Here is a 12,344-nt window from a genome sequence, read left to right as displayed (position 1 = left end):
ATAAGGCCGCACCTACTCCAGCAAGGCCACACCTCCAAATAGTGCCACTCCCTGGGCCAAGCATACACAAACTATCACAAGTTCCAAGCCTTTCAAAAGCTGTTATTGCAAACTTCTTAGGTTATTTAAGAAATGCAAGTTAGCAGTCAGACAATCAGACTCATGGTCCTGTTAAATACTAACACATTTTATTCCAGACATATGTTTCTTGGGTTAAACAGATAGTAAGCAGATAGTAACAAGCGATGTTTGCCAATTCAGATATGCTAGATAGATAAGTGGTCTTCAAAAACCTCAGGGACCTACAGAATACAGCATTATACGGTGTTTTATTATTAAAAGGATTTCTCGACAATGAGACATGTCAGCTCCTGGCAACACCGCCATTCCACCTCAAAGATGAGGAGAATCAAAGAATCTCCTTGTGGAGATTTGCTTCAAATGTGGGCAAGCTGCCACTGGGCAAGAAACTGTCCTCGCTTCAACTGCAGACGGAAGCTCTCCAAAATGGACAAACCTGGTCACCAGAAAGTCAACTTCTGAGCTTCATCAAGACAAAGTAAGGGAAGACCTTCATAATTCCTGCTTCACGGAAAAGTCTGTCAGATATTCTGGGCAAGAGGGATGAAGACTGATGTTCCAATGTTATAGAGGAATTGGGAGGAACTGTTCAGGCAACCAGTTTTCTCTGTCATGTCTATACTGTTGGAAGCGTCTTGACCTGCACTTATAGAGTCCTATATACTCTGATAATATTTATCCCTCCTTAAGTCTCTGACAGGGTGGGCAGCTAGATAGTATAGTCTCACATGAAAAAAATTATGTTGTTTTAGGGTTTAAGAAAGTGTTCTAAACTCTAAGAAGATGTTTTATATTGTTAATGCAAGTTATGGTAGAGATTGATTTATATAGAGAACTCTAAATTCCCTAAGATAACATAGATAATAGAGTAATTTGGCAACTCCTAAATTGTCAAATACAAATGGATTGGACATTATGAACCAAACTCTTACTCTTAGTTTTCTTTCTCTCTTTCTCTTAGTTTTCATAGCTGTTTCCTAATTGTTCTTATTGTATATAGTTATATATTGTACATAGTTTATTATTTTAAGAGATAGAGCCTTTTATCAGACTAAAATGGGGGGAAGATGTTGGGGTTAGTCTTGTGTTCTGTGTTTAGAGGTTGAAAGATATGATCTCTCAGTTTCCTGTTCCGGCCGCCTGCTTCCATGGCTCCCCAGCATTACAGAAACTCCCTTGGGGACTCCAACTCAAGGTAAACTTTCTCTTCCTTGAGTAGATGTTGGTTGTGGCGTTTTATCACATCAACGGAAAAGCAGCTGATAAAATTTCACAACAAGAAATGCAATTCTTTGCCCTACCTACCCTCTCCTGAGGCATCTTTCTTAATTAGGGCTTTATTGCTGTGAATAGACACCATGATCAATGCAAGTTTTATAAAGGACAACATTTAATTGGGGCTGCCTTACAGGTTCAGAGGTGCAGTCCATTATCATCCAGGCAGGAACATGGCAGCATCGCTGCATCCAGACGGGCATGGTGCAGGAGGAGCTGAGTTCTACATCTTCACCTGAAGGAAGCCAGGAACAGATTTGGGCATCCTCAAGCAGATAGAAGGAAGATCTCCAAAGCCCATCCTCACAGTGACACACTTCCTCCAACAAGGCCACACCTTCTAATAGTGCCACTCCCTGGGCCAAGCATATGCAAACAATCACACATCTGAAGCTATGTTTACCTGTTAACACCCACACAGATTCACAAACTATTGGCTTTCCCATGTACGTGGCCCTGCAGTGCCTTTTTAGATAGACTCAAGTCCCACTTCTGTGACAGAAATGAAAATTCTTTCATGATCTGTATAAAAATCAGTTTAGAATGCTTTTCTTGCCTTTCTTCTTTTTCTTTCCTTTCCAAAATTGTTTTACAAAACAAAAGAGGGAGAAAGATGGGAAAGAAAAGAAGTCTTTGTCTAGTGGTGAAGCAAAGTTAGGGCCACTTGAGCAGTATTTATAACTATTATTCTATATTCTCTCATTAGAATAAAAAAGCTACTCTATATTTTTGTTGGATTTGATTGTGTTTTCTCCCAGTTATCAGAGCAACTCAAGGTTTTTAAAGGACCTTGAAGGCTTTCCCTTACAGACATTTAGTTCCTGTTTATCCAATTAAAGCAAACAATTAAATACGCCATCCACATATATACATCCAGACACACAGTTGACCTCAAGTTTTATTTTTGTATTTTATTTCCAATGTATTTTTATAGATTAAGGGATCTGAATGTTATGTGTTAACTAGTTTAACTAGTAAGCATCCTGATTATTGCAACAGAAATACTGTTACCCCTTACCCTGGACTTATTGGTATACTCCTAGCTAGCATAATGTGCACTATTGTGAGAGATGTGAAGTCCAGAAGTGTCGCTCAGGGAGGAATTGCTATCCGTAGTGCTTGTGGAAATTCCCAGGAAATAAGATCAGAATTTACAGTGGCATCTGGGAATGGTCATCCTTCAGCTCCCCTGGAAAGCTTGACCATCCAAGAGTCTCATGTCCCAGTAGTGCCCAGTGTTCATTGACTGCTAATCACAATGCCTGCCTTGTGTCTTTCTTTCTGTTGTGAGTGGTGTGAGAGACAAACACCTAAAATGACCTTGAGCTCTGCTGTTGTAGAGCAAGCTTGATATCAAGAGCTAGGGAAGGCCAAAGAGTTGTGTTTCGGGGTTCTGTTGTTTGTTTGTTTGTTCACTTTGCTTTGCTTTGCTTTCCATCTACTCCCATGTAGCCAGACTTTGGCTGGCTACTGTGTGGGTTTATCCATCTTTCTCCATCCCTTTTCATCCACCCTTTCAAGCCCCTAACACTGGATAGGAGAGAGAAAAAAGATAGAAAGGAAAGGGGGTGATAATATTGTTAGACTATTTCCTGCTGATTAGGAGCCGTTGTCGTCTTCTTCTTCTTCTTCTTCTTCTTCTTCTTCTTCTTCTTCTTCTTCTTCTTCTTCTTCTTCTTCTTCTTCTTCTTCTTCTTCTCCTCCTCCTCCTCCTCCTCCTCCTCCTCCTCCTCCTCCTCCTCCTCCTGCTTCTGCTTCTGCTTCTGCTTCTTCTGCTTCTTCTGCTTCTTCTGCTTCCTCTTCCTCTTCCTCTTCTTCTCCTTCTCCTTCTTCTCCTTCTTCTTTCTCTTCCTCTTCTTCCTTTTATTCTTCCACTACTTCTACTACTTCTACTACTTCTCTTTCTCCTTCTCTTCTTCTTCTTCCTCTTCCTCCTCCTTTCTTCTTTGAATTTGACTACTTAACAAACTGTGACCAACACCAGCCAACCACAAATCACCAACCCACCAACAACCCCATACACACACACACACACACACACACACACACACACACACACCCCTCTCGAGGCCCCAGGATTTATATACCCTCTGGAAGGTCCCCAGAATTCCAAATGTCACGCAATCACTGAAACTATCTGCAGCTAGCAAAATCACACACACATACCCCCACTACAGCATGAGGCAAATCATAGTCAGCTGATGTGGATAATCTAAAACAGCCCCTTATCCCATACCTGGGATTAAAACAAAAGCATAATCTTATAATATTTTTGTGTTTTTCAAAGAAACCAAAACTACAAAATTGTTGCTATAATCCTTGAAGGAAGAAATGCTATTTCAGAAGAACTAAATGGTAATGAATGAGGAGAGGTGACAGTAATGGCTCTTCCTCCCATTGGTATGGCCTACAGTCTAATTGGTATCTCATCTTGTGTCAGCGATACTAAGGCAGTTGACATTCACACCAGGTTCTTCTATGAGAATATCAGTGTCTGAGTGTTTCTGTGACACTCTTTCGGATTGCCTGCTTCTTCTCTCTTCTGACATCCTCTAGGAGCTAATCCAGCCATGGAAAGGATAAACCATCCTTCTCACTCCAAAAACACACTGGCCTTCCACCTTCCATGTGGAGCCACATAATTGAGTACCTTTTTAAAGAGCCACCCTCCAAACCATGGGGTTCTTGTATTGGCTGCATGATTAAATATGAAAGGAGAGAATCAAAGGAAACAAGCTATGGTTTCTAAAGGAGTACAATATTCTGCTCAAGACAAAGTTCTCATCTTTGGACATAGGAGACAGGTAGTCCTCCAGGTCATAAAAGCATACCCCAGCCAACTAAAGAGACCTCAGATTCACAGCCCAACAATAGAACACAGGGAAGCTGGAGGCTACAGCATGAACCTACCTTCCTGTAGCTAACATAGAAGGGGGCGGAGGGGGAACAGTAGCTAATGAGGTAGAGTGGTGTGTAAGTTCCTCCTTACACTAGAAAACTGGAGGAGTGCCAAGCACTTTATGAACCTCACCCTGTGTAATACAGTCATCCTAATATCCCAAGTGACTAAATCAAAACCTCGTGAAACTCCGACTCTTATGCTCAGCGACACACCTTGGGTTTCAGGCCTGCTTGCTCTCCAGGTCTCCATCTTGATGCTATACCCCAGACTGACATTTGGCCCTAATCATCACTTGGCATGATTTAGAATCAACGTAAGGAATATTCCCTTGATTCTACTTCCTATGTCTGCTTCCTCTTCCCGGAAGATGAGGAAGTGAGAAGTACCAGCCATATGCCCTCAGTCTGAGGTTGATTCTGTTGCCCTCTGTGCTCTACCATGGTGAACTGTCTCCTCCAGCTGTGAGCCAAAATAAACACTTCCTCCCTTAAGTTGCTTCTTTTGAGTATTTAATGACAGCAACGAGGAAATTAACCAATAAGTGCACCTGACTTATTTCACAATAGACACAATATATTTAAATAATAGTTATTGAGTCGATAGAGTCTCTTGAATGCCAAATATAGTTTACATACTAGCCACACAAGCTGTTAAACAGCAGCACATCTGACCTACCTTAATAAACTTAGACTGGAAACCTTCGTGCGGTGGTGTACGTTTCAGCTAACTACAAAAGCATTCTGTCAAAGGAAGTAAACAGTACACTCAAAGAATTGATTTCCTCAAAAGGAAACATGTGCATGGCAAAACCCACCAAGATTTGCATGGCCTTAATGAAGGGATGACTTTGTTTTAACATCAAAGATTTTGACATACTTTGAAGAACTATTCAAGGATGGAACTCTAGATAACAATACATAATGGTTCTTGAATCCAAAAGGGAATCAATCACCCTAACACCCAGCCAAGATGAACACAGTATATGCACTTCCAAGTGTTTCATTTTATCTCATATGTTATTTTCCATTCTTTTTTTCCAGGAATTGAAAAAGAATCTCTGACCAAAACAGTCTAAAGCAGAAAAGACTTATCGTGGCTTACAATTTCCAGGGAAATAGAGTGCATCAAAGTGAGGAAATGACAGTGGTAGGAGCAGGAAACTGGCTGATCACACTGAATGCACACTCAGAGCTCAGAGTGCAGCAAGTGGGACCAGGCTATAAAACCTCAAAGCAAAAGCGTGCCCCACTAAGTACTTCCTCCTCTAATACTGATCCACCACCTAAAGATTTTATAACATCTCTAAACAGCACCACCTGCTGGAGACCAAGGGCTCAAACACATGAGCCTGTGGGGGACATTTCCATTCAAGTCATAAGACTTTGCAATGGAAGAGAAAGCAGGCTAGGTCTGTTCTGGATGTACCAAACAAGGAAGTAACTTTGGGGTTGTCTGTGGTAGTAGTAGCAGGGTACAAGAAGAGAAAATCAGAGACAAACTTTTCCTCAAGACAGTGGAGCCTCTCCTAGTAGCTTTTCCCGGAGAAGACCTATCTCCCGGTCCTGTTTGCTTCCCTTATATAAGAAAGTGAAGCACTATTAAATCCCTTTTTGTGGGTACACTAATTTGAGTTAATCTTTTATCATGTTCAAAGCAGGGGGAAATCCAACCATGATTAATGTACCATTGAACTGAAAGAAATATGAACCATTTGTCTCAAGGAATTTCAGGGCTGTGTCAGAATTCATGCTTTTGATATCAGGAGGTCAAATGTCTTTGATGGAACTGCCAAGTGATCACTACCTTAAAAGGCCCCTGCAAGATCTGAGCAAGATGAAAGCCCTCAAAGGATAACCCTGTGTGGACCAAACATTTACATAAAAGGAAAGCATTTGGTACAGTACACTGAGGCACACGGTCTGGCTGGCCGCTGAGAGACCCACACTCTTCTGGGTTTGTTGTGAGGATGTCCAAAAAGCAACTGCATTTGGCACACCCCCAGATGTAGACCTAGAGAGTTTTTCTCTGCCATTCCTTAGACCTGCAATAGGCCAGCAGCTTCCATAGCTCTGAAGGGAACGAAATCCACTCCTTTAGGCCATGGAAGTTGTGAAATACGTCCCAGCAGTTGCGAGACACTAACCCAGTCCAGGGCTCTCCAGGAACCCCACACAGATCTACTTTTTCCTGTCTCCGTCCCTCCCTCACCTCCTCCTTTTCACCTCTGCACTCACTTTGTCATTCGCACACCAAAGCCTCCTTTCCTCAATGTGGTCCACGCCCACTAAAACTTTAAAGAACAGTAACTCCATCAAACCAGTTAGATCGTACCATTGTTTGCCAAAATATTACCAAATTTGGGGTCGTTTATTTGTGTATCCCATGGTGGACCTGAACCCACAGTAATCCTCCTGTCTTAGCCTCCTGAGTGCTGGGATTGCACATGTAGGCCACCATGCCCATTTTACCAATTTTAAAGATATGTAAGAACAAATGTTTATGGGGCTGGAGAGATTGCTCAGGGGTAAAAAGAATTTACCTTTTGTGAAGGACACAAATTTAGTTTTCCAAGCCTCAGGGGATCCAACACCTTTTGTTTCCTCAAGTACTTGCACTGACATGGACATCCCCCCAACATTCACACCACACACACACACACACACACACACACACACACACATACACAGACACACAGACACACAAATAAACCTTTAAAACAAATCATTAGCATTTCATATATGAAGGAAATACTGGATGAGAGACACAGTCTATTCATCTCTGAAGTCTCAAGGTTCAAGATTTAGGTGCCTTGGGATGGATGCCACAGTAGGAACCCACCCAGCTGCCTCCCACTGATCCAGTTCAAGGATTCTTCTCCAGCTTTCCTACTGTCAGGTCTCAAAGCTAGGACAAGTGACTAACTGAGGTGCCTATGTAAAATATCAAATCGGACCTGGCCTGACTACCAGGTTCTCCCAGAATAACCTCAGTCCCTAACTGTTACAGCATATGACTGTCATGCCCCACACCCTACCCTAAACTTCCCCAGCCCAGGGCTGCCCCTCCCCATATTATCCAGCCATTTTGGCCCTCTTTTGTCTACCCTTTACTCTTCTGGCTTCTCATTTTTCCTGCCCTCCTCACATGGCCCGAGTCTGGGCCATGTTCATTCTGGACATGTCTGCCTCTGACTGTGCTCTCCCTTTTATCTACAATAAGCTTCCTCCTCCATCTAGCCTAGGGGCAGTCCTTCAAAAAAGATAGATAGATAGATAGATAGATAGATAGATAGATAGATAGATAGATAGATAGATAGAGATAGAGACAGAGATAGATAGAGATAGAGACAGAGATAGATGATACAGATGTATAGATATATAGATAATAGACCTATAGACATATAGATATATAGACATATAGATATATAGACATATAGATTTCACCTATCTCTTCACTCCAACCCCCTAAGGATATGAAAGTCAAAAAGACTTAGGGAACCACCTCCCTCAAAACCCCCAACTTTACACATAAGGGAAACAAAAGACCCAGACTCCATAGCTATTCTGTTATTATTACAGTTCTTTGGACCAGGACAAACCCCAAAGACTCCTCCCTCCCTCCTTCCCTCCTTCCCTCCCTCCCTCCCTCCCTCTCTCCCTCCCTCTGCCCCTCCCCACATGGATATAGTAACTGATATGTCTGAACGCATGGTGTTTGGCACTTCGGGAAGCATTTAATTCTCTCTGAGGTACACATGTCCTTCATTAAAATCACAATTGTCTGTTAGAATGTAGACAGATTGTCCATTATCAATTTGTCTGTCTCTGCCTCCAGAGTGCCAGGATAAAAAAGCTTGAACACACACACACACACACACACACACACACACACACACACACACATTTTCAAAAGCAAATTCATTAAATTTTTCAGCCCTCGGAGAAAAAGCTTTCACAAAACTAAAAGATACACAGGGGAGGGAGGACAGCCTTCCCAACACTGTCAGGTGCCTGCATTGTGACAGTCACTGGTTTTGCTATGGGGCCAGACTAGCAGGAGGCAAGATGCTATGTTCTCCCTCTTTTGATTCCATCTAACGAATTCAGCCCAGTTCTGGCAAGACAGTGTGAAGCCATATGGGCTGTCATGAAGCCCAGTGAATATTCATGTAGCTGGGTCCTCTCAGGTACCAGCTATCAGCAGAGATCTGGCTGGGACCCAGCACTAAGGAGGAGGAGAGTCCTGGGGGAGGGAGGGGAAAGGTGGATGCCTGGACTCAGTAGCCCCCTCCCCCATCCATATGTTGGAGGCTCAAGCCTCAAGATGACTGCATTTGGAGATGGGGCAAATTTTAGGACAGAGCAAAGGTTCAGTGGGGGCATACGAAGAGGGTGCTTATCCTGTAGGGACATAGCTTTATAATGGGAATACCACAGATGTAAGAAGGTAGCTCTCTAAAAGACAGAGAGTTCCAAACAGAAATGAAATCTGCCAAGGCCTCAAGACTGGACTCCCAGCATCTGTAACCGAAAGGAAATAAATCCAGTTCAGTATCTCACTGTGGTAAACCAAATGGTTAGTGCAGGGGGCACAGTGCACAGCCAAGGCCTGAGGGGCAACCCTGAAGCAGCATGGAACGAGGTCACCTCCCAGGTCCTTCCAGAATCTTCAGATTAGAGCTCTCCCATCCAGGGTAGGCTCACTGTGAGGCAGCTGAATGCTGGCTTCTGGCAGATGAGGATGGGCAGGAAATCAAATACTGCTGACATGGGCGATGTCTTCTTCCTCTATTAGAATCAGGAGTCCCGAACATCTTAGAACAAACTTACATTACCTTTTATTATTATTAGTCATTAATCTTTTTTACAGTCCAGTCATTATTCCCCTCCTGGTCCGCCCTCTGACTGTTCCTTATCCCATTCCCCCTCCCCCATCTCCAAGAGGATGTCCCCACCTCTACCACCCCCATCCCACCAGACCTCCCCACACCCTGGGACCTCAAGTCTCTCGAGGGTTAGGTGCATCCTCTCTGACTGAGCCTAGACCTGGCTGTCCTCTGCTGCATATGCGTTGGGGGCCTCATATCAGCTGGTGCACCCTGCCTGGTTGGTGGCTCCGTGTCTGAGAGATCTCGGGGGCCCAGGTTAGTTGAGACTGCTGATCTTCCTATGGGGTCACCCTCCTCCTCAGTTTCTTCCAACTTTCCCTAATTCAACCACAGGGGTCACAGGGGTCCATTGGCTGGGTGTTAGTATCTGCATCTGTCTGTCAGCTGCTTGCTGGGCCTCTCAGAGGATAGCCATGCTAGGCTCCTGTCTGTAAGCACACACCATCGCATCAGTAAAATGTCAGGCCTTGGAGCCTCCCCTACAGCTGGATCCCACTTTGGGCGGATCTCTGAACCTCCTTTCCCTCAGGATCTTCTCCATTTTTGTCCCTGCAGTTCTTTTAGACAGGAACAATCCTGGGTCAGTGTTTTTGACTGTGGCATGGCAGCCCCGTCCCTCCACTTGATGCTCTGTCTAGCTACTGGAGGTGGACTCCACAAGTTCCCTCTCCCCACTGTAGGGCATTTCATCTAAAGTCCCTCCCTTTGAGTCCTAAGAGTCTCTCCTCTCCCAGGTCTCTTGTACACTCTAGAGGGTTCCTCCAGTATCCATACTAGAAACTAATTTCCATTTGTATTATTAGTTATTCATAGCCTTCCTTTTTTTTCCCCTAGGTCCACTATAACAAACTATCACGAACCAGACAGCGTGTAAATGGAAGAAATTTATTTCTCATGTTGTGGAAGCTGAGAAGACCAAGGTCTTGGTGCTGGTGACATCCTCATTGGATGAGAGCTGCTTGCTTTTAGTAACTACCTCCTCCCAGCAGGTGGGGTGAGTGGGGGGGTGAGCATCTTCCCTTCCAGAAAGGCATTGATCTCATTCGTAAAACCTTCCGCTCGCACAACCTGATCATTTCCCAAAGGTCACCACCTCCCGAAAACCATCCCACTGTGGGCTGGAATTCCAATACATGAACTTGCAGGTGGGAGACAAAATTCATCAGGCGATAGGAAATTGATAATAATGGCTGTTGGCAGTAACTTCCAAGAGGAAAAGGAAAAAGGTACTCGATTTAGGGACACTCATTTAGGGAAACTGTGACTAAAAAAAAAAAACGATCCCCATCCATAACAGTGAATGGGTCAGTTGCCCTTCATTAGCATGACAGGATGGGCTGCAAGGCTGGTAACCAGAGGTGTGAGCTGTAATTACTCAGTAAGCTCTAGTGGCAGTTAAGTGGTTACAGACCTAGTCATATGAAAATATTTCTTGCTCTCTGTGCTGTGCTCTAGATAAGCATTCGCTAAGGCCCATATACTGAAGGGCCTGGTCCCAGGCTGGTGCAGTTGGAGACTCTTAGGTCATTGAAAGTTCCTGAAGGGAACGAGGAAACCCAGAACCCTCCCATCTCTTCTACTTCTTTTTTTTTTTTTTTCTTTTTTTTGGAGCTGGGGACCGAACCCAGGACCTTGCGCTTCCTAGGTAAGCGCTCTACCACTGAGCTAAATCCCCAGCCCCCTCTTCTACTTCTTGGTCATGAAGTGAGTTGTTTCCATCGGCCACCTAAAGGCCCACTCTGTCTCAACCTCCAACTTCCAAAACCACCGGCCGAAATAAGTCCTTCCTGGATGACTTACTTAGCTCATGTATTCTACTGTGAGGGAAGACTGGTTCACCTGCTTTCTCTCCAGCCATCGAAAATGTTCCCCAGGTAATAGTCTGCAGATAAAGATTACATCAGAGTGTGGTCGGAAGTTACTAAACCCAGGAGGCTGAAAAAAAAAAAAAAAAAAACAGAAACAAAAACAAAAAAAAACGGGTGCTGAGTAGATCCTGTGAGCCAAGAAAACCAGCTTTGGAGACTCTTACCAGCGGTAACAAGGTATGCCTGATGTAGCCGGACTGTGCTTGGGCCTCTCACGCCATCTGGAGCAAGCCCAACCGACCAATAGAAATGTGCTTAAAGACAATAGGCCACTATTATTTTAGGTAAGTATTTTTAGAGTTGTTATGTAACAATGTGTAATTGAAACAAAGGAGCCTTTCTGGTCGTCCCCCCACCCCTCAAAGACTTGTTTCCGGTGTTGTGCGTTTTTTATCACAATGGACTGCTGATTCTCTTTTTATTAAGTTGAACTAGTTCGTCTTCCCACCACCTCTGGTGACGCTGGCTCCATTCTCTCTGCTCTTCACCATCTTTCTGTCAGGGCAGACCTGATTCCCCGCTCTGTGTCTGGTCTCTTCGTCTCTTCAGCTCTGCCTTCCTGTTCACTGCATAATTTCTTCCACCTGGCATTTCAAAAACCAACCTAACTGTCTCTGTCTCTGTCTCTCTCTCTCCCTCCCTCCCTTCCTTCCTTCCTCCCTCCCTCCCTCCCTCCTTCCTTTCTTTCTTTTCTTCCTTTCTCTTTTAATTTTGTGATACAGAATCTCATTATATAGCTCACACTAGCCTTAAACTCACAGTGAACTTCCTGCCCCAGCTCCTTGATTATTGAGAGGACAGACATGTGCCACCGTTGACCCACTTGAACTTGAAGTCTACCTTTTGAACGCTTCCTTTTCTTTTTTTCTTTTGTCCAACGCTGTCTTCATATTTCCTTCCCTTTTCTGTCTCTCATCTTCCTTCCTTTTTTTCTTCTGGTGTGTGTTGGATGCACGAGTGTGGAAGTGTGTGTAGATGTGGGCACGTGTGGAGGTCACAGCTTGACATCGGGACATTTCCCTGACCACTCCTCAGAGCATGTCATGGGTATGTCTTAAGTCAACCAAGTTGCCAATCAAAATTAGCCATCACACCCATTAGGTCATTGTTTCTCTCCTTTGCTCTCCCCCACTAGCTCCTGGGAAGTTCATTCTGCTTTCCGCCTCGTTGCCTTTTCCTCGTCTACGTCTCTCATCTAGGTGGAATCATACTGAGTTTGGCTTAGTGTGTCTGATCATTTCGGCAAGTGTGTCTACTTCATGGTCTCTTCATGTCATACCATACATCATGGGGATTTCCTGATGTTCCTCCTGATAGGATCTCTGCTTTT

The 12,344-nt window shown here is 44.1% G+C and overlaps 1 long non-coding RNA gene across 2 annotated transcripts in view; it reads right to left on the bottom strand.

Annotated features, from left to right (window-relative positions):
- Positions 1–173: 173 nt before the first annotated feature.
- Positions 174–12,344, bottom strand: part of LOC148000048 (uncharacterized) — a 92,882-nt gene continuing 80,711 nt past the window's right edge. The window contains exon 5 of one of the 2 annotated variants that reach the window (XR_015641517.1): positions 174–1,591. This is a non-coding gene — a long non-coding RNA (uncharacterized LOC148000048). The remainder of the gene's footprint in view (positions 1,592–12,344) is intronic. The other variant, XR_015641518.1, reaches the window with a different exon arrangement.

Source organism: Rattus norvegicus, chromosome 17, assembly GCF_021556685.1.
Source record: "Rattus norvegicus strain SHRSP/BbbUtx chromosome 17, alternate assembly SHRSP_T2T, whole genome shotgun sequence".
In the NCBI taxonomy this organism is placed as follows: Eukaryota; Metazoa; Chordata; class Mammalia; order Rodentia; family Muridae; genus Rattus; species Rattus norvegicus.
Note: the sequence above shows the minus strand (reverse complement) of the source record. Positions and strands in the feature narration are given on the sequence as shown.